This window comes from Trachypithecus francoisi, unplaced genomic scaffold, assembly GCF_009764315.1.
Source record: "Trachypithecus francoisi isolate TF-2019V2 unplaced genomic scaffold, Tfra_2.0 Lachesis_group1, whole genome shotgun sequence".
Lineage (NCBI taxonomy): Eukaryota > Metazoa > Chordata > Mammalia > Primates > Cercopithecidae > Trachypithecus > Trachypithecus francoisi.
Window position 1 is genome coordinate 117,725,321 of NW_022681454.1, and position 27,756 is coordinate 117,753,076.

The 27,756-nt window shown below is 47.8% G+C and overlaps 1 long non-coding RNA gene across 1 annotated transcript; it reads left to right on the forward strand.

Annotated features, from left to right (window-relative positions):
• The first annotated feature begins 12,283 nt into the window (after positions 1-12,283).
• Positions 12,284-14,889, forward strand: LOC117085852. The gene is made up of 3 exons (XR_004438100.1): positions 12,284-12,335; positions 13,063-13,188; positions 14,829-14,889. It is a non-coding gene; the product is annotated as an uncharacterized LOC117085852 (long non-coding RNA).
• The last annotated feature ends 12,867 nt before the right edge of the window (positions 14,890-27,756 follow it).

Here is a 27,756-nt window from a genome sequence, read left to right on the forward strand (position 1 = left end):
CAATTACAGTTAGAGGTCAGATTTATGAGGGGGGAGCCGGGGTGAGGTCCATAGGTGGGGAGACTCCGATCTCAGCTTGATGGGGACCTGATGCTGCCCCTCAGACGCGTATTTCTCAGCCACCAGAGAAAGTGGAATCACTCCTTAGTGAATGCTTTCATCAAACTTTTGAAAAAACTGTAATGTCCCAGGAAGCAAAATCGAACTGGTCAGTTTCCCCCTTTTAAGAGTGTTAAACGTCCCGAGACAAACAGCAGAAGGCTCAAGGAGTCCAAATACTCAACCTGAAGTTCTTTCTGAACAAGAGATGGTGTATAAGTAACAGGCATACGAGACAAAACTGAACTAATCACTGCAGCTGTGGCTCCTAGCCCTGTAGCATGTCATGCAGGCCCTTTTGCCTTCTCTGCCCTCCGCTGTCCCAGACCCCAAGGCTACAGCCCACCTCCAGTCATCAGCTCCTGCCAACCCATTGCTATGAACTCTGTTTCGGTGGCTCCCTTCTCTCTGAAGTTTTGCTTGTTCTCCTGAAGTCCTGGTCTTTAAGAGCTTATGGTCTGCAGGGACAGATTGGCTTTGGGCAGTACATAGTTAACTGTAGCGCAGCTTGAAAAATACTCTGATAGAGGTGGGCAGGCAGTTTGTACATGCGGGTAAGTGCGAGGTCCTTTGTCAATACCATGAATCCAAGTATTCATGCTATTTAAAATCTGCAATTCTTTGACTCTCCAGAGGGTTTTTAGATTAATTTTTTTTCTATTACTTCCTAGTGTTTGTTGCATAGTTCAGAGTACTTGATTAAAACTTACCAGGCCGGCTGGGTGCAGTGGCTCACGCCTGTAATCCGAGGACTTTGGGAGGTCTAGGCAGGTGGATCACTTGAGGTCAGGAGTTCGAGACCAACCTGGCCAACATGGTGAAACTCTGTCTCTACTAAAAATACAAAAATTAGTTGGGCGTGGTGGTGGGCTCCTGCAATCGCAACTACTCAGGAGACTGAGGCAGGAGAATAGCTTGAACCCAGGAGGTGGAGGTTGCAGTGAGTGAAATGGCTCCACTGCACTCCAGCCTGGGCCATAGAGTGAGACTTCCTCTCAAAACAAAAACAGAAACAATGTACAGGGTCTACCTCCGGCTCTGGAATTTTCCTGGAAGGTCTTCTCTTCTGGGCTTCATTTTTCTCACTTTTGAGGATCGTAAACGACATAATTTCCAAGAATTTTTGCCCTACATCTTTAATTCTTTCAAGCAAATATAGCAGAGAGAAATTCTCTTCCCCACAATGGTGTAAGGAAGTCTCTCACAGAAGGGGACACTTGGGTATGGAGAATTCACAGGGTATATATATATATATGTGTATTTTTTTTTTGGAGTCAGAGTTTTGCTCTTTTCAGCCCAGGCTGGAGCGCAGTGGCAGGATCTCCACTCACTGCAAGCTCCGCCTCCTGGGTTTACTCCATTCTCCTACCTCAGCCTTCCAAGCAGCTGGGACTATAGGCGCTTGCCACGACGCCCGGCTAGTTTTTGTATTTTTAGTAGAAATAGGATTTCACAGTGCTAGCCAGGATGGTCTCCATCTCCTGACTTTGTGATCTGCCTGCCTCGGCCTTCCAGAGTGCTGGGGATTACAGGTGTGAGCCACTGTGCCTGGCTGACAGAGGATATATTTTTGAGCTCTACATTTCAGAGTTCTTTTCTCTAGCTCTGCCCTGGGTCCCAAACAGGGAACTTAATTCACTCTATCACTGAAGTATACTCTTGCTTTGATGCCATTGGTACATTGTCCTAGAGATTTGCTGTGGCTGCCACGAGTGTTCCATAGTTAAGAACTGATGCAACCTCTCTTTTGTCAGTTTATGAGTCTATAAACCATCTTGTTTCCTTTAGTATTATCTCCCTGGAACTGGAAGGTCAGAGATGAAGTTTTCTTAGATTATAAGTCTCAGTCTTTGGTATCTACCTTTTTCTGTCTCCCATGTCACCTGCTGTTTTTTTTTCCCACCTGTTTTTCATTTTAATGTTTTTATTGGATAGATGTCTATTATTGCAGGCTACCTCAAAACATTTTTGGATGTTGACAGGATATAAGTATGAATAATGTGTAAAAGACAACTTATTCTAGTTCTTTTGAGCAGAGGATTTGGTTTCGATATGTGGCCCTATTAAAGCTTTTGTTAAGTCCAAGTACTTTGTGAACTTCAGTTCCCTTACCTGTCAAATGGAGTTAGTTGTTAGTAATACCTGTTCTGCCTAACTCAGGAGATTGTTTTGAGGATGAAATGAAATCATGAATGTAATGGAATTTTGTAAATTTGAAATGAAATATTGTATTACCTAAGATTTTTTTTTTTAATGCCATATTAAGAATGAAATGGCCGGGCGCGGTGGCTCAAGCCTGTAATCCCAGCACTTTGGGAGGCCGGGACGGGCGGATCACAAGGTCAGGAGATCGAGACCATCCTGGCTAATACGGTGAAACCCTGTCTCTACTTAAAAATACAAAAAAACTAGCCGGGCGATGAGGCAGGCGCCTGTAGTCCCAGCTACTCGGGAGGCTGAGGCAGGAGAATGGCGTAAACCTGGGAGGCGGAGCTTGCAGTGAGCTGAGATCCGGCCACTGCACTCCAGCCTGGGTGGCAGAGCAGGACTCCGTCTCAAAAAAAAAAAAAAAAAAAAAGAATGAAATGAATCTGGGTTTTCTTTGAAATCCCTAATATTTAATGTACAGAGAAGTTTTAATGTGTCTGTTGGGGAGCTTAGGATTATTTTCTATCTTTAATTGGCCAGTATTGTTTTATATTTTAGCATTTTTGGGGACCACCAAAATTTGTGTTTCAGTTATCATTAATATTTTACAAAGTTATTGAATGTACATGATTTAGTCTTTAACAATCTCTTCAATTATTTACATTCCCATGTAAAAAATGAAGTAATGAGCATCCATGTAAATAACATTCCCATGCTTTAATGAAGCATAATTTCTTGACATTGCAGTTTCTAAGTGCCCTGTCTTGAGGTTGGGAAAGCTAAAGGGCAGTTAAAGGGCAGTCAGAGGTCAAGGTCAGCAAAGCATCACCTTTGACATTTGAAATCCAGCAGCAGGTATCACACTGAACCCCATTCCAGCATCCAGGAAGTTTCTCTGCTCTGCCTCTCCTCCAGCCACCTCAGAATCTGTGTCTGCAGTGTTGGTCCTGCTTTCCTGTCTCTCCTCTGCCTTTTCGTTCTCTTCACCAACTTCTACCGAGTGCCTCTGATGTCCCAGACAGTGGCAGTGGGAGTACAAAGGCTAATAAACCCGGCCCTGGTCCTCAGAGAATTTATATTTTCTGTGCAGATATTAAGTTATACTGTCATATATAGTGTTGACAAACACTGATACAGATTTCCTGTGAAGTGCAGAAGCACCGTCGTAGAAGCAGAGAAGCAGAGATACAGAGGCAGCACTGGTACTCACACATGGAGAGCTGGAGTTCTTGGTCTAGTGGGATAAACTGACCTGGACATCATTTCAGTGCAGTGGAGTGAGTGCTGGGATGGGCTCCCTCGGGGCATCTGGGGCTGGATTTGTCTGGTGTTTAGTCTCCTGCTTGTTACTTAGAGTTTATCAATAAGATGAGCATTGGGAGGTTTCTAAGTGAAAGGAAAGGCAATCACTTACCTGAAACCTAAAATTTGTAGGTGTTCTGGGCCATTTGTAATTCACTGAATCTGTTTTGTCAGAGCAAGACTATCATCTCTTTTGGATGGAGTGTGGCCAGCCCTGCCTTGCAATGTAAGGAAATCGGGAAACGCTTGTCAGGTGACAACACCATGCCAGACACTCTTCTAGGGGTTTCCACGTAAATCACTGTATTCATTTCTGTTGCTGCTTTACCACATTTCCACATATTTCATGGCTTAAAACAATTGAAATTGTATCATCTCACAGTTCTGTGGGACAGAAGTCTGACGTGGGCATCACTGGGCAAAAATCACCATGTGGTCTGGGCTACATTCCTCATTGGATAATTGTTTCCAAGCACTTTTGGCCAAATATAGTTCCTTGTGGTTGCAGGACTGAGGTGTTTGTTCCCTTGCTGGCCATCTGTTGGGGGCTGCCCTCAGCTCCTGAGGCCTCTATCTGGTCTTTGCACGTGGTCCCATCAGCTCAGGACTAGCTAGGCCAGGGACCTGGTCAGGCTTTCCAGTTCTCCTGTGTGCATTTCTCTTCTTCCACTCGGAGAAGGTTCTATGCCCTATTTCAAAATATTTTTTTGAGATGGAGTCTCGCACTGTTGATCAGGCTGGAGTGCAGTGGCGTGATCTCAGCTCGCTGCAACCTCTACCTCCCAGGTTCAAGTGATTCTCCTGCTTCAGCCTCCTGAGTAGCTGAGACTACAGGGGCCCGCCACGATGCCCAACTAATTTTTGTATTTTTAGTAGAGATGGGGTTTCACCATTTTAGCCAGGGTGGTCTCCATCTCTTGATCTCGTGATCCGCCTGCCTTAGCCTCTCAAAGTGCAGAGATACAGGGGTGAGCCACCTCGCCTGGCCAGTTCTATGCTCTTAGAGGCTCATGGGATTAGATTGGACCTCCCTGGATAGCCCAGGATACTTCTCCTAAGGCCTGTGGCAAAGCCCTTTTGCTGCGTGACATAGTCACAGGTCTCGGGGGTTGGAATCTCCCACCACAGTTACCAATCCCCTTACTAGAGCAGCCTGGGAGGTGCTTTTCATTGCCTCTGGTTAACAGATACCTTTTTTTTTTTTTTTTTTGCAAATTGGCAGGAACATGAAGATCCTTTTTTTTTTTTTTTTTTTTTTTTTTTGGGATGAAGTCTCATTCTGTTACCCAGGCTGGAGTGCAGTGGTGCGATCTTGGCTCACCACAACTTCCACCTCCTGGGTTCAAGCAGTTCTCCTGCCTCAGCCTCCTGAGTAGCTGGGACTACAGGCACGTGCCACCAAGCCCGGCTAATTTTTGTATTTTTAGTACATACAGGGTTTCAGTATGTTGACCAGACTGGTCACAAACTCCTGACCTCCCTGATCCACCCACATTGGCCTCCCAAAGTAATAGGATTACAGGCATGAGCCACCGCACCCAGCCATGAAGGTCCTTCTTAAATGAAAAAACCATTCCTCTGACTTGATGTGAGGCTGTTGGTGAGATTGATAGCAGTGGAGACAGCGCCATCAGAAATGGAGCTAAACTTTGTGTTTTGGAGTATTTTGATGGCCTGCCTGATTATTTTGCTAAGAAGTCATTAGAGTAATTCCTTTACTGGAAGAAACACCCATATGGGGAATTTGGGACCTTGCCTTTTCAAGTTTTACACAAAGGACTCTCCATGGGTGAAAAGTACATGATTCCAGGTCCATTTCTAGAATGGAAACAGCTGCATCAACACAACAGCGATTCATATGCCTGAGTTTGAGAGAATCCGATTGTTTCAAGACTGAAGCCAAAAGCCCAATAAACAATGTTTGTGCCTTTTTTCATAGTTAGGAATTAGGTGCATCCCGTGGTCAAGAAAATAACTGATGATGGTCACCAAGTAGTTTAAAACCAAGCAGGACCTTATTTTATCATGTGGGTGTTTTTGATTTTTTAAATGAAGTTTTTATTTTCCTGTGCAATAAATGACAAGCTCTGACTTGAAATACATTTCCTTTAATAAACCAGAATCTAGAGCCAGGCACGGTCACTCACACCTGTAATCCCAGACTTTGGGAGGCCGAGGAGGGCAGATCATGAGGTCAGGAGATTGAGACCAACCTGGCTATAGTGAAACCCTGCCTCTACTAAAAATACAAAAAATCAGCTGAGCATGGTGGCAGGTGCCTGTAGTCTCAGCTACTTGGGAGGCTGAGGCAGGAGAATGACGAGAACCCGGGAGGCGGAGCTTGCAGTGAGCCGAGATCACACCACTGCACTCCAGCCTGGATGACAAAGCGACTCTCTCAAAAAAAAAAAAAAAAAAAAGAAAAAATAAAGAAATCAGAATCCATAATCCTAAGGTTCTTAACCTAGCTCTCAGAAATTTATGACGTCCCCAAAATGCTGTGCAACAATTTTGTGTATATGCATCCATGTGTTTATGGGGAGATGATTTATAGCTCACCATACATTTTCAAAGTGGTTGGATTCCAAAAAATTTTAGAATACGCCACTTGGGCCTGGTGTGGTGGCTCACACCTGTAATCCCAGCACTTAGGGAGGCTGAGGCAGTAGGATCCACTGAGGTCAGGAGTTTAAGACCAGCAACATAGTGAGACCTCCAACTGTACCAAAAAAAAAAAAAATGCTGGACATGGTGGTGCACACCTGTGGTTCTAGCTGCTCGGGAAGTTGATCACCTGATCCCAATAATTTGAGGCTGTAGTAAGTTAGAATTGCACCATGGCACTCCAGCCAGGGCAACAGAGGAAGACCCTCTCTCAAACAAAAACAAAAAAACGTATCACTTAGTATACTATGGTTGTTGGTCAAGTATCAGATTTTGTTTAATTAGTAGGATCCACTGAGGTCAGGAGTTTAAGACCAGCAACATAGCCTGTAATAATATTGTTATTAATATTAATATCCCCTGCGATATTGGGTGTAGCATCATCCTCTCTTTTCTAGGATATTAAGAACAGTATCACAGGAGGTGTGTACAGCCACAGTCCCTGCATTATTGGGAGCAATAGCATCTTCTCCCCCTCTCGATATAAGGAACAATATCCCAGTGTGTCTGAACATCCTCCACGATATTGGGCGTAATATCATCGTCTCCCAACATGGATAATACCCACAATATCCTAAACAGTCAGTGAGTCCACCATGACTCCCAATAGCCAGGGGGGCGAGAGGGGGCGGCTACTGGTCCCCACCTCGCGGGCAGTGCCTCACCCCCCTGTGAGGTGGCTCCCAATAGCCGAGGGGGGGAGAGGGGGCGGCTACTGGTCCCCACCGCGTGGGGGGTGCCTCACCCCCCTGCGAGGTGGCTCCCAATAGCCAAGGGTGTGAGAGGGGGCGGCTACTGGTCCCCACCTCACGGGGGGGCGCCTCACCCCCCTGACAATATCACTGTTGGCTGTACTTCCCGTGCAGTACAATGAATGATATTACCTTCTCCACCTTTAGCTCTTGACAACAGTATCACATGGCAGAGGACACCCCCAGCACTGTTGGGAGTATGATCATTCTCTCTTCTCCCCATCTAGGTGGGGAGAGGATGATATTACTGCCCATGTCGCACGAGTTGTAAAACCCCTTCAATATTTTGCCTATAATCCTGACGGGAGAGGATGATATTGCTCCCAATATTGAAGAAGACGTACACCCCCCTGTGACACTATGCCCAATAACCAGTTTGAGAGACGATGACACTATGGCCAATCTCGCAGGGGATGTACACCCACCCTGGGATATTTTTCCTTATATCGAGAGGGGGAGAAGATGCTATTGCTCCCAATAACGCAGCGACTGTGGCTGTACACACCTCCTGTGATACTGTTCTTAATATCCTAGGGAAGAGAGGATGATACTACAGCCAATATTGCAGGGGGTGTACACCCACCCAGTGATATTGTTCTTAATATACTCCACCTCCCACCACCAGGAATATCGTTCCTAATATCCAGGGAAAGAGAGGGTAACACTATGCCCAATATCGCGGGGCAGTGTCACACCCTCTGTGATGTTGTTCCTAGTATCCAAAGGTAGAGATGGTGATATTACTGGCCATATCGCAGGGGGTGTACACCCTCCTGTGATATTGTTTTTGACATTCAGTGGGGGAGAGGATAACTTGAATCCCAATATCGCTGAAGGTGTACAGACCCCTGTGATGTAGTTCCTAATTTACAGGGGAAAGAGAAGAATATTGTTCTCAATATCCCAGGGCATGTAACTACCCTGCCCCCTGTATATTGTTCCTAATATGCAGTGGGGTGGAGGCTGATAGTACTCTCAATATTCCAGAAGGTGCACACACACTTGTGATATAGTTCCTAATATCCAGCGGGAAAGAGGCTGATTTCACTTTCAATATTGCAGTGGGTGTACACCGCCCCCAACCCCAGGGTATCATTCCTAATATCCAGGCAGGAAGAAGATGACATGGCTGACAATATCGAAGGGGGTGGACACCTCTTCCATGATATAGTTCCTCTTATCCAGGGGGTGAATGGATGATATTACTCCCAACAAACTAGGAACCGTACAGCCACCCTGGGATTTTGTCCTTAATAACCACAGGGGAGAGGTGATATTACTACCAACATTGCAAGGGGTGTACACCCCTCCTGTGATATTGTTTCTTATATCCAGGAAAGGAGAAGATGGTATTAGTACTAATTTTGAAGGGATGGACAGCCCCATGGGATATTTTTCTAAAGTTACAGGTTGAAAGAGGATGAGATTCCATCCAATATAATAAGGGGTGTACACCCTGCCCATGATATGAATCTTAAAACCTAGAAGAGAGAATGACATTGCTTCCAAAAACACACAGGGTGTACACCCACCCTGTGATATCGCTCCTGTCATCTAGAGGAAGAGATGATGATACTACTCCCACTACCAGAGAAGGTACACACCCCCCCCCGTGATATTGTTCCTCATAATTTGTGGGGGAGAGCATGATATTACTTCCAGTATGACAGTGGCTTGATACCTAGTCTGTGATACTGCTCCTAATTTCCAGTATGTAAAGTCTGATGTTCCTGCCAAGAGAGCAGTGGATGCACAGCCGCCCTGTGACATTTCTCCAAATATTCAGGGAAACACAGGACGACATTACCCCAAATCTCCCAAAAAGTGTACACCCATTGTGTGATATGGTTGCTCATATCCGGAGGTGCAGAGGATGGTGTTCGTTCTCCTGTCGCAGGCTGTGTACATACACCCTGTGAAATTGTTCCTAATATCCTGAACAAAAGAGACTGCTAATAATGGACACACATTGCAGGGGGGAGTAATTGGCTCTTACGATCCACATCGCAGGGGGTTGAGGCACCCCCCGCGATATGTGGTGTAATAGCAACCCCCTCTGCCCCCCTGGCTATTATGATCCACATCGAACGGCAGTTCAGGACACCAGCCCTGCCCCAACCTTGACCCAGACAGTGGGTGTCATGGGACCATCTCAGGCTGAGTGGCAGCTCAGCTCTACGGTATCCCTGTTGCCAAAGACCAACTGTTCCTGCTAGTTTGAATCTGGCCACAGGGTCTCTGTTGGTGAGTCAGATGACCATGAGGCAGACACCCTGAAATCTAGCATGACAGAGCTCAACGCCCCCATGAGAGGCACCATAGCACACAGACTTTGCAGACCTTAATATTTGTCCTTAATAACCATGGGGGAGAGGTGATATTACCATCAACATTGCAAGGGGTGTACACCCCTCCAGTGATATTGTTTCTTATATCCAGTAAACGAGAAGATGGTCTTAGTACCAATATTGAAGGGATGGACAGCCCCCATGAGATATTGTTCTAAAGATACAAGTTGAAAGAGGATGAGATTCCATCCGATATAACAAGGAGTGTACATTCTGCCTGTGATATGAATAATAAAACCTAGAAGAGAGAATGACTCAGGGCCACAGCAGGCCCTGAGTGAGGAGCAATCTGATCAAGATCCTAGGGTCCTGCCACACAGCCCTTAAACCAGGGACTGGAAACTGTTTCCCTAAAGAGCCAGGAATCAGTATTTTCAGCTTTCCCAAATGATCTTTGCCTCAAGGATGCAACTCTGCCGTGGCTGCACGACAGCAGCCTTCTGCAGGTGGCCTGTGAAGAGATGGGCATGACTGCACCCCAAAAAACTTTACTTATGGACATGGAAACTTCTCAGTGTCATGAAGTGTTAGTTTTTTATTTGTTTAACCATTTGGAAATGTAAAATCCATTCTTGATTCACGGGCTTCAAGAGCAGGCAGGGACAGGCTGCCCCTTGCCGACCTCTGGAATGAGCTTATAGAAGGAAATGACAGGCTAGGCCAGTGCAGCCTCCTCACAGAGAATTCACTGCAGGAGGGTCCTTCTTAGCAACCACTTCTCATCCTTTATCTTGGCTTCAAGTGCAGTTCAGGTGGAGAAAGAGAGAACAGAACTGGCCTCAGCAACAACAAGGAAGGAGACGCAGGGTCAAGCAGCCGTGTGGATCGATCACATTCAACATTCACACCAAGCAGAGCACAGGCAGGACCAGCCCGGGGGGCCGAAGTGGAGGCTCTCTGGGGTGGGGGACCTCTGGGTGGGCAAGAGTCACTACCTAAAACTCATATAGAAGTTCTACACAGCAGTAGTTACAGAAAACACACACTAAGAAAAGGCCAAAATAAAAATAGGACAGCCGCCTTTGACCACACCTTATCCCTCAGGAACCCATCTTCAAGCCATGGCAGATGAAGACTCACTTCCTGGTACCCTTCCCGGTGAATTATGTGGGCGAATGCATCTGAACTGTCCCCTACATGGACCCAGATCATGCCAGGTAGGAGGGTGGAGGTCGGGACCTCTCAGGCCTGAGCCTTACAGAAGCAGCTTGTCAAGCCTGTTCGAGTTCACAGGGCATGTTTTAGCACAGGAAAAGTCTGTACTGACTCCAAGTGTTGGACCTGGGGCTGCATGAGTCTACGAGCGGCCCTCTTTAAACAGCAGAGTCTTTATGAACAAAGGCCCTAACCACAGTCTCTTTTCAAAATGCCCCATGTACTCATCTCATCTCTAGGTGAAAATTGAATGAATTTAGGCTGAGACCTCTGATAAACATGGTACATTAAGCCTTCGTGAGGACAGATGCATGGAACGATAGCAAAGGCAGATCAAGACACGAAGCCACAAGGGAGAGAGGGAGGTGACCCAAGCAGCCATGGGGGCTACAGGAAAACCTCATGAGCCAGACTGTGGGTGCGTCGGTGGGGGTGCCTGACCCGAAGCCACAGAGGGACAGGGCGGTGGGGAGAAACCAGGTGGTCCTGCAGAGCCCTGCAGATGGCAGGGCTGGGGGCCGCCTCACAGTCCCTCTGAGGAGTTTGCCTCCCCTGTCTCCTCACACAAGTCAGAAGCTCAGGGAAGGAGGCCCTGGGTTGAGTGGCCGAAGCCACAGCCGAGAGTGAGGGTCAGGCCTGTTCCCAAAGTGGCGTGGGGCAAGGGAGTTTGCAGCCTACGGTCCAGCCCTCCAGCCCCTTCTTCCGCAGTGTGGCTGCCCCTCGGCTGTGTTCATCCCATCTGCGGAAACTGGCCAGACCAGGAGGACAGACTCACGGACATGCACTTTTGGGGACCTGTCAGTTGGGTGTGGATGACAGAGATCTGTGCAAACGTGTTATATCCCGGAAATTCACTTCCTGTATCCTTGTCCCAGGCAGCTACCCCCATGAGGGACTAAACCAAGGAGGAGACCCACAGGGTCTGGCTCCAACCTCCACTGGTCCCAACTGACGGCGCCCCAGCCACATGAGTAGTAGAGAGAGGAAGGCAGGCTTAGGCCTGGGCAGTCTATCCTGATAGGAGAATGTGCCGGGCCTCCAGGGTGCACGTGTGTCACAGTATGACCACAGATGGGGAGGTGTGTAGCCAGGTGTGAGGAAATGTGGGGCTACAGTGGGGGCCCAGAAAGAGTTCCCCTGTAGAAAAGAGGTATGTGGTCAGCTCTTTTGTTCATTTATTTCCATATTTGTAGAAGATAAGCAGATCTGTCTGCTGTGCCAGCAGAAGAGTGGTGTCTGTTTCCACCATCCAATAGGAAAATGCAGACAAAAAACACTAAAAATGTGGAAGTTCCCCCCTGGGCTAGGGGGATTCTAGATCTTTTATTCCTTGTTTTTTTGTATTTTATAATCTTTCAACAGTGAGCATCTGTTTTTAATATACAAGTAATAGAAATTTCTCAAGGAGGAGGATGCATGGATGGATGGAACGCCATCCCTGCTGGTGCTTGTAGAGGCTCCGTCCCCCAGGGTCTGGCTCCAACCTCGCTGGTCCCAACTGACGGCGCCCCAGCCACCCGTGTGGCGCTGGGTTTCTCCTGGAGGGCCCACACGAGATGGTCGTGACTTCTCCCAGTACAGTCCCCAGGAACACGCCCACTCCTTCCTTGATTTCCCACCTGGCCTATTTGACTCCCTTCATCTGCTTTAGGAAATGGCACATCTGTGGAAGTAGTGACGTGGGGCTGATCTCGCCACGGGCGTCTTTAAGGAGTCTGTGTCTTTGTTGCAGACGCTACCATCACTGTCTGCCCTGCTTTATGTCAGAGGTGAATGTGTTCTAGAATCATCTAGAATGTGATGTCACTGTTCACAGTGGAAGGCAGATGAAATCAGCCCCGTTCCTGGAAATGTGCTTTATCGGAGAGTGTGTGTTTTCTTAAGGGATTCCTATAAAACTCAAAGAGTTTGACTTCAGTTTCCTTTTTTTCCCTATTCTGATGTGAGACATTTAAATAAATGTTCATTTGCACACTTGCCTTTACGATAGAAATAACCTCTTTCTACTTCACCAGATTTTAAAAATGTCACATATGCATTGGAAAAAGTTAAGCAGTGTGGTGCTGGAAGTGTTAGATTCCCTCCCCACCACCACTGCTTCAACCCTGTAATCCAAGACAACTGCTTGAAAATTGTGCTTCCTAGTGCTTTTTAGTTTTTGTTAATTAAAAAGAAAATCTCATGCCTGTAAGCCCAGCACTTTGAAGGCAGGAGGATCGCTTGAAGCCAGATGTTTAAGACCAGCCTGGGCAACAAAACTAGACCCTGCCTCTACAAAAACTGTAAAAATAGGCACGGTGGCATGTACCTGTAGGCCCAGCTACTCGGGAGACTGTGGTGGGAGGATCCCTTGAGCCCAGGAGTTCAAGGCTGCAGTGAGCTGTGATTGCCCTTATGCACTCCAGCCTGGCGACAGAGCAGGACCCCAACTCTTAAAAAACAAGACCAAAGAAATGGGACCATAATTTATGTGGCATTATTGTACAACTTGATTTTATTTTCATTTTCACTTAATCCAATAATTACTTCATTGTCTATGCTTTTTTTATCAGCCATGGTGTTTTTAATTTGCTTTTTTAAATCATTCATTTCAGTCTTAAAATCCTTGCACGTTTGATGACTGCTAAATTCCTGCATACAGAAATTCGAGAAAAAGGTGGTGCTTATGGTGGAGGCGCAAAACTCAGCCGCAGTGGGGTTTTCACCCTTTACTCTTACAGGTGAGCTTTGCTCTAGTTCACACATTGAGATGAACACGGTTTTAGTCTTCTACTCATGATTATCAGTGTCATTTTCTTCTACTGCAGTAAACTTTAGACAAAAGTTGTTGTGTGTGCTGCTTTTCACTTCTTGAGCACTTAGCCACAGCCAGCAATGCCCTTTCTGGTGCAAGGATTGGGGCCAGCAGCCTAAACAGGAAGCATTCTGCCTTCAGTAAACCCTGGTTTAAGCCAGCATATTTTGGCAGAACATGGTAGTGGCTCCATCCATGGTTTTGCTTTCCATGGTTTATTACCCACAGTCACCCTCAGTCTGAAAATATTAAATGGAGAATTCCAGACATAAACACTTCCAAAGTTTTAAATTGTATACCATTCTTCTAAGCAGTGGGATGAAAGCTGACGCTGTCTACGGTACCTGCCTGTTGGTCACTCAGTAGCTGTCTAGGTCATCAGATACACTGTGGGTATCCAAGAGCTTCTGTTCACAGAATGCTTGTTTTACTTAGTGTAACTTTTATTAGTGTAATTGTTGTATTTTGTTAATATCTTGCTGCACCTAATCTATACTTTTTCATAGGCATAGGAAAAAAACACAGTATCTATAGTGACTGTCTGAGGTTGCAACCCTGCTCTGGGGGACCTGGAACACAGGCCCCAGGTGAGGGGCTGAGATACAGCCTGAGAGCATTCTTAGCTCATTTCAGTCGGAGGTGCCTGATGTGCATGCAGTTCTGTTAGCTTTCATAAACATAACACCGTTACTCTAAAACAATGAATTCTTGATTGTCTATGGCTTTGCTGACCAAGAGAACCTGTATTCTGACACTTTTTAAGAAGGAGCTGGCCAGGCATGGTGGCAAGTGCCTGTGGTCCTAGCTATAGGAGGCTAAGGCGGGAGGATCCCTCGAGCCTAGGGAGGTTGAAGCTGCAGTGAACAGATTGCGCCACCACACGCCAACCTGGGTGACAGAGTGAGACCCTGTCTCATGGATGCAGAGATAGATTAGGTAGGTAGGTAGGTAGGTAGGCAGGCAGGCAGGCATGTAGGTAGAGAAGTCAGTAGCCGTTGCCACCCTGCTGAGTTCTCCCCCCTTGCTGTGCTGGAAGCCACTCTTCTAGACAAGGATGGCGAAGCAGTTCACAGCCCCTCTGCAGCTCTGAGTCAGTGTGAAGGGAGGGCTGGGCTCTTTCCATTTACACAAAGGGAAGTCTAGATCGGCCCCTCAGGCAGATTCCTGTACTACCCTGGGTGTGTCCTTAAGGGAGATTAAAGGAAAACCTTTGTTTGCTTAATTTTTCCATGTGAGTCTTCTGTAATTTCCTTGTCATCTTGACCTGCCCCCACCCTCCACATCTTTCCTCTCCTGATGAGGTCACAGAGAGGTGTATTTAAATAATCTGGGGAGGACATTATGCAGACAGACCTTGTCTAAGAGGGAGAACGTGTTGAAAGTCTTATGTGATGGGACTTAAATTTCCACTGAGAGTAATTGAGCAATTTGTCAGTGGGCTGTTTGGACTAGATCAGGTGTAAAATAGAGCTGTTAACCCATAGAAGATGTTGAACTGTTAAGTCACAGGTTTGTCATAAACTTGTCCATTGGTAAAATGCTTGCCTATTTCTCTGGGTTTCCTAGGGACCCAAATACAATAGAGATGCTCCAATCTTGTGGGAAGGCTGTTTACTGGGCAAAGTCTAGAAAATTCATGCACAAGATATCGACGAAGCCAAACTTTCTGTCTTCTCAACTGTAGATGCTCCTGTCACTCCTTCAGACAAAAGTATTGTGAGTATAACAGTGAGAATCTCAGTCCATAGCCTCAGATAACATTGCTGTTTTCCCAGTTCCCCTCATGCACAGGCAGGAGCACCAGCTTCTGGCGTCTCCGTCCTTGCCTGTGATACAATTTCCACATCTGACACCCTAAACATTGGCCTTGGAAATATGCTTCCTGACATCCAGGTGAGAAGAATGTATCCTGTCATTTCAGTTTTACTGACCTGAGGCCCAGTGGGGCCAACCCACGGCAGTGTCTGGGCTCATTAGGGTAGAAGGACGACGTGGGCATGGGCCTGGCCTGGCCACATTACTCTGTAGAGCCACTTTTGCTCACAGCATTATCAGCCTCACATGGCTCTGACTGCGTCCACACTGCAGAAGCAGGCCTTGGTAGGAGTCAGCGTGGCTCATGGGAGCTGGAGGTCAGGGTGTGATCTCTGGGCTGTTAGACACGTCCCTGTGGTTGAAACACATATGTGAAATAACAGTGAGATGCGCCTGTCCCCTCCAGGACACGAGTGCACAGCCCACTGTGCGAGCTCCTGGGCGGCAGCCCCACCGTGCCTGTGGTTTGTCTTCTAGGAATGGACCACTTCTTGTACGGCCTCTCGGATGAGATGAAGCAGGCCCACAGGGAGCAGCTCTTCACTGTCAGCCACAAGCTCCTGGCCGTGAGCGATAGGGAGTGGGGAGCGGGGGAGACAGCATCTGGGATTGGAGGCCTTAACGGCACTGACTCAGAAGCCAGTCCTGGCTGACCTCACCTGCCTTCCTCAGGTACCTCGGCACTGGGAAGAGCACGCATGGCCTGGCCATACTCGGACCTGAGAACCCCAAAATCGCCAAGGACCCATCCTGGATCATCAGATGAGCAGCCCTGGTGCCCCTGACTGAATATGAAAAGTCAGAAATGCTACTGCTTTTTCCAAGAATATCGTGTCATTCTTAAGGTGTTGCCACTGACTGGCAAGTCAATCTTGAGTGACCAGGAAGACGTTCATTGAAATAGTCATGCACGAAATGCCAAAGATGCACCACATAGAATTTTCACTTTCTACTGACAGAAAGGCTTGTTGTATCTCATTAGTTCTAGAATATTTAAGAATCTAAAGGGCAACTCCGACTTAACCTCTGCTTGAGTCATTATTTTAAGTAGCATTTAGGGCCTTTACTAAAAGAAGTAAAATGAAAAGGTACACAAAGGTGTCCCATGTCTGCCTGTGCTGATTCATGAAACTCGATCACACCGAGGCCCTGAGGGAGCGTCCTCTTAACAGACGGAAGTTCAACGGGGCGGCTGGATGGAAGCAGTCCTGAGAGGCAGGTGGGCTGAGGTAAGTGGTCACTTCGTCTTTACAGAGCCAGAAAGGAAAGCCTCCACGCCAGCTCTTCTTGGCCGTTGGACTCTGATTTCCCAAACAGCTTGTTTTTGGGGTCTCCTCTCCCCCAATACAGCTCTCCACACCCGCTTCTGAGGCACAGTGTGGTCTCTTGCAGACTAGAGCTAAGAGGCAGAAACGCTGTCCCTACAAGAGGGGGGCCCACGAGGGTGGCAGGGCTGTCACCCCAGCACCCATGTCTATTCTGGCAAGAGTCAGAGAATTCCAAATTAGGTCCCAGCGAGGACCATGGCTTGGACTGGATGAGAAACTGGCTATCAGATTTTTCGAACCCCTATCTTGGTGGTTTTAACATGCAGCTAGGATTGCAATCAAGAGGCCTAGTAGATAAGATTCATGTGTTCTCCTTTGCTTTCTAAGGAGAGCAGGAGCCTGGGGTCGAGGCCCAGCGTCCTGGCCTGCTGCTGTGGATGGAAACTGACACATGGCAATAAACACGGTTTTCCCTTTGGCCTGTGTACAAAACTGGCTTTTTTCTCCTTTTATGAGTTGTGCATAGTTCAGTGATCCCTACTAAAAATATTTTTATAATCTTTGCCCACAAAAGTGCTGAGAAAACCATTAGTAGCCACCCATAGATTGAGGTGTTAATCTCCTACTTAAAAAACTAAAACGGAGGACTGTTGCAGTTGTAGGCAAACATTTAATACACACATCTGAAAGCATGAGACACAGTCCACAGACAGCATGCACTGGAGCTGGTGGGGCACATGGGCAGTGACAGGTACTTGCTGGTTAGGTATTAATGTCAATAATACTTTCATAAATTGCTGATAAATAACTTAAGTGTTACAAAAACAGATGGTCCACGGTGAGTCCAGGTTGCAGGCACATTCAGGCAGGACTGGGTCAGACGCTCCAGGGCTGCACGTGCTCTAGCTGGCCTGAGTCCGACACATCGTAGCTGGCCTTGTACTTGGCCAAGATCTTCATGAGGGGCCACAGCTTGAGCTACCACTGTTCTTTGGGAATCCTGTGCCTGTGGAGGGAAGAGGGGACAGCAGTGAGGCTGAGAGATGCCACGGCCAGCACAGTGAGTGGTCTTGCCAGAAACACGGGGTTTGTAGGGTCGGCTGAATCAACTAGATTATAAAGCCAATTTCAGGGTCAAATGAAACCATTGTTTTTACATTTCTAAAAATTCTTCCCAAACACCTAGTGGTGGTTTCTTATTGTTGTTCTTTTGAGACAGAGTCTCGCTCTGTCCCCAGGCTGGAGAGCACTGGTGCAATCTCAGCTCACTGCAACCTCTGCCTCCTGGGTTCAAGCGATTTCTCCTGCCTCAGCCTCCTGAGTATCTGGGACTACAGGTGTATACCACCATGCCCGGCTAATTTTTGTATTTTTAGTAGAGACGGGGTTTCACCATGTGGGCCATTCTGGTCTTGATTCTCTTGACCTTGTGATCCACCCACCTAGGCCTCCCAAAGTGCTGGGATTATAGGTGTGAGCCACTGTGCCTGGCCAAAACCTGGTATTTTTTAACTGAGCTTCAGAAAAGCTAGTTCTTCAAACCCCTGAATGAGTTACCAAAAGCAACAGCAATGGCCATTCCCCTGTCCTGTACTCACATTGGCTGGGTTTGCTAAGGCAATAAAACTCCGATTTACTCAAAATCCGTTTGCTTCTTCAGCTCTGCCACAGGTTGAAAAATAACATTTATTTTGCTTATTCTCGGCACAGAAATGGAATCATCAGTGGTCAATTTTTTTCCTATAAAAGATTGAAAAAAAGATTAACAACACCCTGTCACATGGGCAGGTGGGAGAGCAGAATCATGGGGCAAGATGAAAAGTGAGATTCCTGGCAACCATGCTGAACCTGGCCTGGAAGCCCCAGGGAGACCAAGAACGGCCGAGAACAGCCAACAACCACGCAGTGTGGCCAGCGCCCCGGCCTGGACTTGTGCAGCTCTGTTCTTGTAGGATCACCCTGATGGTTTCCTGGAAAGCAGCTTTTGTTTTTCCTCTCAGTGGAGAGAATTTTTCACTAAATAGTGTAATAGGGAAATTACCTTAAGAAATTGATGCTCATGAATACACACTGAGGTGTAAGAAACATCCATAGCTAAATTAGCAAAAGAAAATTGATGTAGAGAGAATCAGTCAGTTCTTCAAAAAGACAAACCGATTGAAACTATTCACATCACTGTTTTTTGTAGACTGTCATTCTTCTAAGTCGCACATTGGCAGTGATAATGGTTTGCCCTAATAAAAGCACACATCTGGTATGACTGAAGAAAGCTGGGGGGGGGTTGGGGGCGAGAAAGATGCTGGCATAAATAGCCACTCAGGAATGAGTGGGGACCAGCCACGTTGGAACCATTAACAAGAGTATTATACAAAATGTCATGTTCTTTTAAACTTTTCAGTTTATCTAAAGATTTGTTATAATATGTAACTTACAAAACTGATTTAAGGAAAAACATGCATAGTTCTACAAACATGAACTATTCATTCAGCAGCCAAATCTTCCTCAAAACTGGAAGTTCTGATGGATGGAGTCACAAGGAGGTTGTCCTAACATCCAAAAAATAGAAGGCCCCACTTAAACTGTGAGGAAAACTGTGGGCTGACGCTCAGGATCTCCAGAGGAAAAAGCCTGCACAAAAGAACTTCAGGTTGAATCTAGCAGTGATAAAAGAGAACATGTCACCCACGCTCAAGCTGACCTTATCCCAGAAATCCAAGGTTGGTTAAATAGTAATGCTCAGAGACCAGCACGAGTTAGAACATCACATGCAGCTCAGTACCGAACTGAAGAAGGAACCAGCACCCTAGTTATCCCCGATAGGACAGCATTTTCACCAAGGCAGACTGCCTCCCTCCCCAGACCCCTTATCTCTGCACTGGGCCTCCTTGAGTTTTGCAGTAATCCACTCCACAGCTCTGGCAGAGATTTTGGTTCCAAAGTTTCTATCAAATGGAGAGGGTGCCCCACCCTGTTGGTGGTTAGAGTCATATGAAATATCAGTTATACAGTAACACTTTGCTGTTCAATAGAAATGATTTCTATTTCACAGATTTCATGTTTTTATTTCCAGGTCTTTACGGATAGCTGGAACAGAACAAAACAAAATCTGTGTTTCCTGTAGCCTGAACTCAGTCTGTTAAGCAAAAGTGTCAAGTGTTCCCCCTGCCCAGTAAGAGGAGGATTTTAATAAATGGAACGAGTCAACTAACAGTCTCCAATATTTTAAAATCTTCAATCAGGATTTCATAAACTCATCTGGGGTGGGGATGGGTCACAGCTTTAAGAATCTGATAATCGTTGTGGATTCTTTAACAAAATCACACATACACCTACTATTTCATCATCATTTCAGGGGATTCATCAGCTCTCTGGAATAAATTCACGGGCTCTGGTTTACAAGTATAAAGAATAGGAGGTGGTGAGGAAGGAGTGTGTGCGAGTTAGGAATGCTGGACCGCTGTGTCCCAGGCTCAGCTCACAACACGGGTGTGCCTGCATGCAGCTCATTCCAGGTCATTCTGATTTGGGGGTGAGTGTCAAGTATATTATATGTCTGATAATCCATTTTAAATCTTAGGAAGCTCCAGTTTTTAACTTGATAAAGTGTTTAATTTGAATAAGCATTTCCAAGTAATGGGGTTGTCACTGTTTTCGTGAAAGCTGACAGTTCCCTAAAAATCCCCATTACTCCAACCTCACCAACAAAAGAATCCTAAAGCTGGTGATGTCTGGCATGACTTAAAAGTTTAGATGCTTTGGCTGGGCACGGTGGGGATCACGCCTGTAATCCCACCACTTTGGGAAGCTAAGGTGGGCAAATCACCTGAGATCAGGAGTTTGAGACCAACCTGGCCAATGGGGTGAAACTCCATCTCTATTGAAAATACAAAAATTAGTTGGGCATGGTGATGGGCGCCTGTACTCCCATTTACTCAGAAGGCTAAGGCAGGAGAATCTCTTGAACCTGGAAGAGGTGGAGGTTGCAGTGAGCCAAGATTGCACCCCTGCACTCCAGCCTGGGCAACAGAGCAAGACTCTGTCTCAAAAAAAGTCTCCCAGCTAACTGGGTGTATATGTATACCCCAGATTGTTTTGTTGTATAGTGACAACATATGCAACACAAAATGCAACACAACAAACTGACACAGGATGTTGATTTCACCTAAGCCCAGCTAACAGGGAGTGATGAAATCTTGTGCTGTCTAGCTCTGTCCCACCCAGAACGCGAATCATCCCTGTGCCCTAAAGTCTCCATGCTGTGGAGACTGCCCCTGAGTCACTCAGTAGCCGCCTTGGTTATCAGATAGTTATCTGTACCCCCTCATGTATACAGGGGGCGGGTACTATCCCCAGTTTCAGGCACCCACTGGAGTCTTTGGACACATTCCCTGAGGCTAAGAGGGATGACTGTATTTCCTTTTTCCTTCATAAACATCAGATGCTAATTAGAGAAATCATTGTGAGATATCTAAAAGAGTAAGACTATAAAGCAAAAATTTTAGTTGTCTAAATGCGGGCAAGTCTTTAGAGCAATGCACCACGACTATCTTCTGCATCTGCTCAGTGTGTCGTGACTCCAGTGGCAAAGAAATTACCACTCATCCAGCCCAAAGTCACAGACCAGAAGCTAAGAACCGCGGTGTGATGGTGACCGTAAGATCAGCCCTGGTCTCTCACTCACCTGAGCACAAGGCCCCTCTGGATGGTGGTCTTCATTTTCTCCATCAGGTGCTCCACACGGGACTGGAAAAGAGCATTTTGTTAATCAGAAAATAAACTTCTGCTAAGCACCTACTGTGTGCCAGGCCCTGCAGGGCGGGAAGTGCCAACCACGCGTGGTGGTGAGCATGGCCAAGGAGGCTGCAAGCTCTCATGGCTCGGGTCTCGGGGAGCCTCCCCTAGGCGGGGAGAGCACATCTGCAGTGATGAATGCCGAGCACAGGGCACGGTGAGCAGCCCTCACGGGGGCCACTCAAAATGCCTTCCTGAATCAACACGGTCCCTCTGAAGATGTTAATTCCGTGACTGGCCTAGTGCTCATTCATGGTTCTATTGCTCCTTATTTTCATGACAATGTTCTCTAGGTGCTCTCAGAGGAAAAGAGCGACCTGTGGCCTTTCTATGGAATCTCCTGTGATGACCTGATGAACAGTGTCTGACCAAAGAATTTTGTAGAGTCTCATTCACACACAGATTTCTTAAGGAACAGATTGTCTTAGAAAAGAGTAACATCCTATATCAGATCGTCTTGGGAGGATTACAAGAGGGAGATAATTCTCTAATGACTCATCCTAAGAAAACGGAGATTTTTTTACATCTAATCAATCAGTCACTGGGCACAGTGGCAGAATTTCACAAAGTAGGAGGCTGGGTGCAGTCGCTCATGCCTGTAATCCCAGCTCTTTAGGAGGCCAAGGCAGGTAGATTGCCTGAGATCAGGAGTTTGAGACCAGCCTGGCCAACATGGTGAAACACCGTCTCTACTAAAAATACAAAAATTAGCCGGGCATGGTGGCGGGTGCCATAGTCCCACCTACTTGGGAGGCTGAGGCAGGAGAATCACTTGAACCCAGGAGGCTGAAGTTGCAGTGCGCTGAGATTGTGCCACTGCACTCCAGCCTGGGTGACAGAGTGAGACTCCATCTCAACAACAACAACAACAACAAATCATAATTTTCTTCTTAAACTCTTGCCAGGTTGAATGCTGGTGAGGCAGGATCTTTGGACAGATTTCTGAAATACAGTCATGAGTCACATAACAGGGGGATATGTTCTGAGAAATGCATTGCTAGGTGACTTGAGCCTTGTGCAAACATACTACAGTTAACTCTCACAAACCCAGGAGGCAGGGCCTGCCGCAGAGCTGTTATTCCTGTCTACAAACCTGAATGTCTGGGACTGTTGAATACTGCAGGCAATTGTGTATCTAAATATGTCTAGATGTAGAAAAGCACAGTAAAAAAATATATATGTATATAATATATATTTAGTATATATAATCTTTCTATAAAAGATATATAACAGTGCACCTGTTTGGGGCAGCTCCAGTATCATCTTATGGGACCCACCACTGACAGAAGCATCACGATGCAGTGAATGACTCTACAAGTATTTAATTTCACACAGTGAAGAAATTCGTGATTCACATGTCACATAATTAGTGACAACACCAAGACCCTTTTTACTTGATCTATTTGGCTCAGAAACAAGTAACATCCTAACCTTTTAAAAGACAATGGTGTCGGGCACGGTGGCTCACGCCTGTAATCCCAGCACTTTGGAAGGCCAAGATGGGCAGATCACGAGATCAGGAGTTCGAGACCAGCCTGACCAACATGGTGAAACCCCATCTCTATTAAAAATACAAAAATTATCAGGGCATGGTGGCATGCACCTGTATTCCCAACTACTCAGGAATCTGAGGCAGGAAAATTGCTTGAACCTGGGAATCGGAGGTTGCAGTGAGCCCAGATCGCGCCACTGCGCTCCAGCCTGGGTTGCAGAGCAATATATAATATTATATATTTATTTATATAACTAACTAAAGACAATTGTTCAAGTTGCATTTTATCTACCAAGGCCTGTCATCCTGCATGGAGTTTAGCAACTTTGAACACTACAGGGTCCAGGCCTGGATTCTGCCGTGCCGTCGAAGCAGGGGCAGACCCCGGGGTCGGTGACACCCTTCCTTAAAAGAGCCACAGATGCCAAGAAACCACGGCGTGTCTGTGTCAGTTTACAGGCAGACGCAGCATCACAGGCCTCAAGATTTAAAAGAAGCTGCAGCAAGCTTCCGAGCCAGTCACAGACGTGGGTGGTGACTGTCAGCAGAGGCACTCAAATCGTTTGTGACAGAAGTGAGAAAACATTAACTACACAACAGAGTACATCAAAAAAACAAGCTTGTGTTTCACACACGAGACCAAAGGTGTCCTCAACCAGGCACGTCCGCCGTCACCTGACACTCGGGAGAGACACCTGGGCGATGCAAAGGGCACCAAGCGTGGCATGTTCTGTAGCACCTCCGTCTCCATGCCCCCTTGAAAAGCAAACCAACCTAGACACGATGTTTCACTCCGCAGCACCGATAGGATCCAAAGGGGACGGTCCCCCAAGGCCAGCCCCCATCACATACCTGCAGATCCCTGATGTCGAAGGGCTCTTCGAAAATGTATACAGCATCGGCTCCAGCCGTGAGCCCCCCATGTTGGCCAGGTAGCCACAGTAGCCGCCCATGGACTTGATGATGAACACACGCCACTTGGTTCCGCTGGCGGACTGCTTGATGTGGTCACAGTCACTCCAGCCCAGGGTGCACCCACCATCCCAGATCTACCCGATGAGTGAGTGCAGCAAGGCCCCCTACTGTGCCTGAGCATGCGGTCCCAGCATCGCAGAGTTAAAGGGTGTGCAGCAGCCGGGATGTGCCCTTGGAGTGGGTGTGAACATGCCCCCACCCCACCCCACCACGGCAGCCACCTGGAGGTGACCTCGACCTGTGGTGGGGGCCTGGCCATCTGCCACTCCCTTCTCCCAGGCCCCAAAGGAGGAGACTGAAAAGATGACCCTACAAGCCAGCTCACTCCACGCTGTTCTCTGACTGTCCCTGCTGAAGCAGCTTTCACCAGACACAGACACCGTTAGGTGTGAGCTGAGAAGTTAGGGGGCTGTCACCTGCCAGCTTAGTCCACGGGGATAGCTGTGATCTTCTATTTTCTTCTGCTAAAGCTCCCTGTGATTTTAGAGCTGTGGCCATCTTCCATCCATCAGTGAATGTTATGTTTGTAGAAACTCTACTCAAAGGCAGACGGTGGTTCTTAGACCCAGGCACCTAGGGAAGTCTTTCGGATGCATAGGCATCAGGTCCCAGAGCGAAATGTCTGCCATCCACCCTCCATGAGGACCCAAGCTCAGTGGGGAGAAAAACAGCAGAGAAATCCATCGGCCGCCTTCCCACCCACACACCAGTCTGGGCTGCAACGCCCTCTCCTGGGACTCTACAAAGCCTCTGCCTGGGCCTTAGCTCCCACCCCGGCACCCTGCAATCTGTTCACACAGACTGGAGACCCATCTATAATAAACGTTAATCTGATCCAGTCATTCAAAACCCTTTGCTCACTTCAAGTACACGTCAAGCCTTTCTCTTGGCCCCACCTGCTTCTGACACCAGGTCCCACTCCAGCTCCAGCCACCCCAGGTCCTCCTGGGGCCTCTGGATATGCTGGACGCTGTGTGCATCACATTCAGGCACAGTGGTGGGAGGGAGAGCAGCCCCCAAAGGAATCCTGGTCCTAATGTCTGAAACCTGAGAATGTTCTCTCATGCGGTGATAAAGGTGAATCCTGAAGACTACCCAGGTGGGCCCTAAGTATCACCACCTGCATCGGCAGATGAGGGGTGCAGAGGCTGAAGGCCCTGGAGCAGGATGCTGCACACCCATATGGGAGGAGGCGGTGCCAGGGAACAAGGCGTGCAAGGCCCGCAGCTTTGGGCACCTGAATGGGCCACGAGGGACTCTCCTGGAGCAAACACTGTGGCCTCAGCCCATGGCTCCTGCCCTCCAGAGCAGTGTGAGAGTGAGTATTATTTTCCAGCCCCAGGTGTGTGGTCAGGGTCACAGTGGCCACGGGACACACACAGGCACCTTCCTCAGCTCTGACCCAGAGGGAAATGTCATTTCCTCACGAAAATGCCACCTGGTTTCTAGGATGGCAAAGTTCCCGCTGTCAGGGGCTCTTGGGGCACCCCATGTCCTGTCTTCATAGAAATCACCCCGGTGTCTCTCCCTGCAGTTACCTTGTGGTTATTTGGCTTGCAGTCCTCTCTAGGCTGCAAATTCCATCAGAGCAGGAACTGTGGGCTGGACTCACACCACTGCACCATCAGCAGGACCTGGCCAAGCCCCCACAGCAGGCGCTCAGGAAATGCTTGTCTCTGAATGACATAAGCAAAGTATTCTCCAGCCAGCCAGCCAGACATCCGTCTGTCCATCTGTCCTGGTCAAGGGCTGATCCTGCAGGATTCCCTAACCGGCCTCCATGGGACTCAGCCAAGAGTAAAAGCATGAAGTGGGGGTGTGGACTTGAGACTGGGAGCCACATGAGAGTCTATACACCAAAGTTGAACACCCACTGGGAAATTTTCACTTGAGTACTTCAGATGAAATTTAAAAGCACACTTTGTTGAATAAACACAGGCTTGATTAAACCATTCCAACCTATACTTCGTTTCTTTGGCAGATTCTTTTCCTCCCAAAATAACTGGTTGATGTATTCAAAAGTGAACATGGGCTCTAGTTAGAGGGCCACTTTGCATTGTGTAGAAGCGAGATGGGGAGAGAAACAGACAATGGGAAGAATTTCCGTCTTTGTGCTTAGGAAGGACAGAGAACAGAAACCCGTCAAGGGTCCAAAGAGCCCACAACTGCCTTCTTGAAGGGCCAGTGCAGAATTCTGAGGATTTCACTGTTCCATCTATACTGGGTCTCTCTCTAATTGCGATCTAAGACTTAAGATGCCGTAAGGCTTTAAGACTTGCCCTTTGTCTTAGACAATCCTGGGCACGGGAAGGAAAACATGGGTGGGACATCAGGACTCCCAGAGGCACAAAGCCTCATGGGTTATTTTTCCAACTGAATCTCCCCTGCAGCCCACCCTGAGGTGGGAAATTACTGTCACTCATTCAAAGAATGACAGCAACCGCTTAATGACAAAAGAATTCTGTGGGTAAGCAGCTCTCCCAAGAGGCTGATTTGTGCCTGAGTGTGTCTGAGTTCTGGTCGTGCCAGGTTGCTGCTGTGGGTGTATGGAACAGCACAGCCCTGACACCTGAGCCACACCCCCGACCGTGTGCTCCTCTGAGTGTAAACGCAGTGACAGCTGGGATGGAGGAGTCTGCCTCTGCTAGAGCTCAGATACAGCTTTCCTGAACTCTCTCCTCATTATCTAGATGGCATCTGAAGCCTGAATTAGCTTCTAAAAATAGCAAGTCACTCTGACGGTGCCTCAGGCAATTAGTCAAAGCAGCACTGACAAGAAGGCAGCCGATCCCAAGCATGGCCCTGCGTGGACAGCAGCTGTGAGTGGCACTCATCAGGCAGAGACTGTGACCTCAGCCATTCTTACCACACAATGGGATGTGTCTGGCAGACACAACTCCCTACAAGGGCACACACACACGATCCTGCTAGGAAATTCCCCAAGGAGTCCCATGGGAGCAAGAGCCCCAGGCTACAATTCAAACATCACCAGCACTTTGCTCCATGGGTGTGGTGTTAAGAAACATAAATTGGTGGTGAAAGATAAGACGGCGTTTGCTACAGCGTTAAGGTAGAAAAAAGCCACTGACTTCTCTGTGAGAACCACCTTGCTCTGTGAATCTGCATGGAGGCCAGTCTTCCCATGACAGGTATCCCTCACGGCAGCCGAGCCTCTGCTGATGTCGGTGGCCAGACGCGGCAGGGGGTGGGGGTCCCGTCCCTGCTACAGCAAGGGACCTGCAGCAAAGCACAGCCGCTGGCCAGGGTAGTGCTGCGCCGTGTACGGGGTGCAAGGGTGGAAGCACGTGTGGACATCTACAAGGTGCTAAAGGAGAGCAAAGCCAGCGATGGCCAGACCCTAACGGAATTGAATGAACAGGAGTCAAGCGCGGGGCCCAAGGAAGTCCAGGGAATGAGCCATTGCCAACCTCTGCAAAGAAAGCACATCACCAGGGAACGTGACAGGGAGAAGCCCAGGAGAGAGATGGCCCTCAGCTCAAGTGGGAGGCACAGGAGGCTGGAGCCGACCTCACGGTTCCTCTGCTCCCTTCCCTGGAATACAACTCAATTCTGAAGGAAGACCCAGAACAGAACTGCTGTTTTAAGAGGTTCTGTGCCAAGCTGAACCAAGGAGTCTCCAACTGGGCTGGGAGTTTTCATCGCTAACTCTGGAGCTGGTTTGGACGTGAATATCTAACGTAAAGGCCATTGGCTTCAAGAGGCACCAGGCGGCCAAGCCACTGATGTGACCCCATGAACCAAGGGGGCCACCGTACCGTCTGCAGCTGAGGACCCTCTCTGGGTCAGCTTATCAGGGACAGGAAGGGCCACATGCGGGTGGCAGCAACACGCTCATGACTGGAAGAATCCATTCCTCCCAAAGCACATTTGGTGAAACTGCCTGCCCAGGAGGACATGATTAAGGCACTCTAAAGAACCTCTCGTCTAACGAGGAAGGCTGGGGTTCAAGGGAGCGGACCCCGGGGGCACGCTCACCTCTGACACCTCCTAAAAAAAAGCCACTTCCTAAAAAAAAAAAAATTCCTAAAAAAGCCACTTCCTAAAAAAAAGACACTTACCTCTGGCACTTCTAAACGTGCATTCCAGCAGGTGCTCAGAGACGTCCCCTGCGCCAGACCTGTCCACCCAGGAT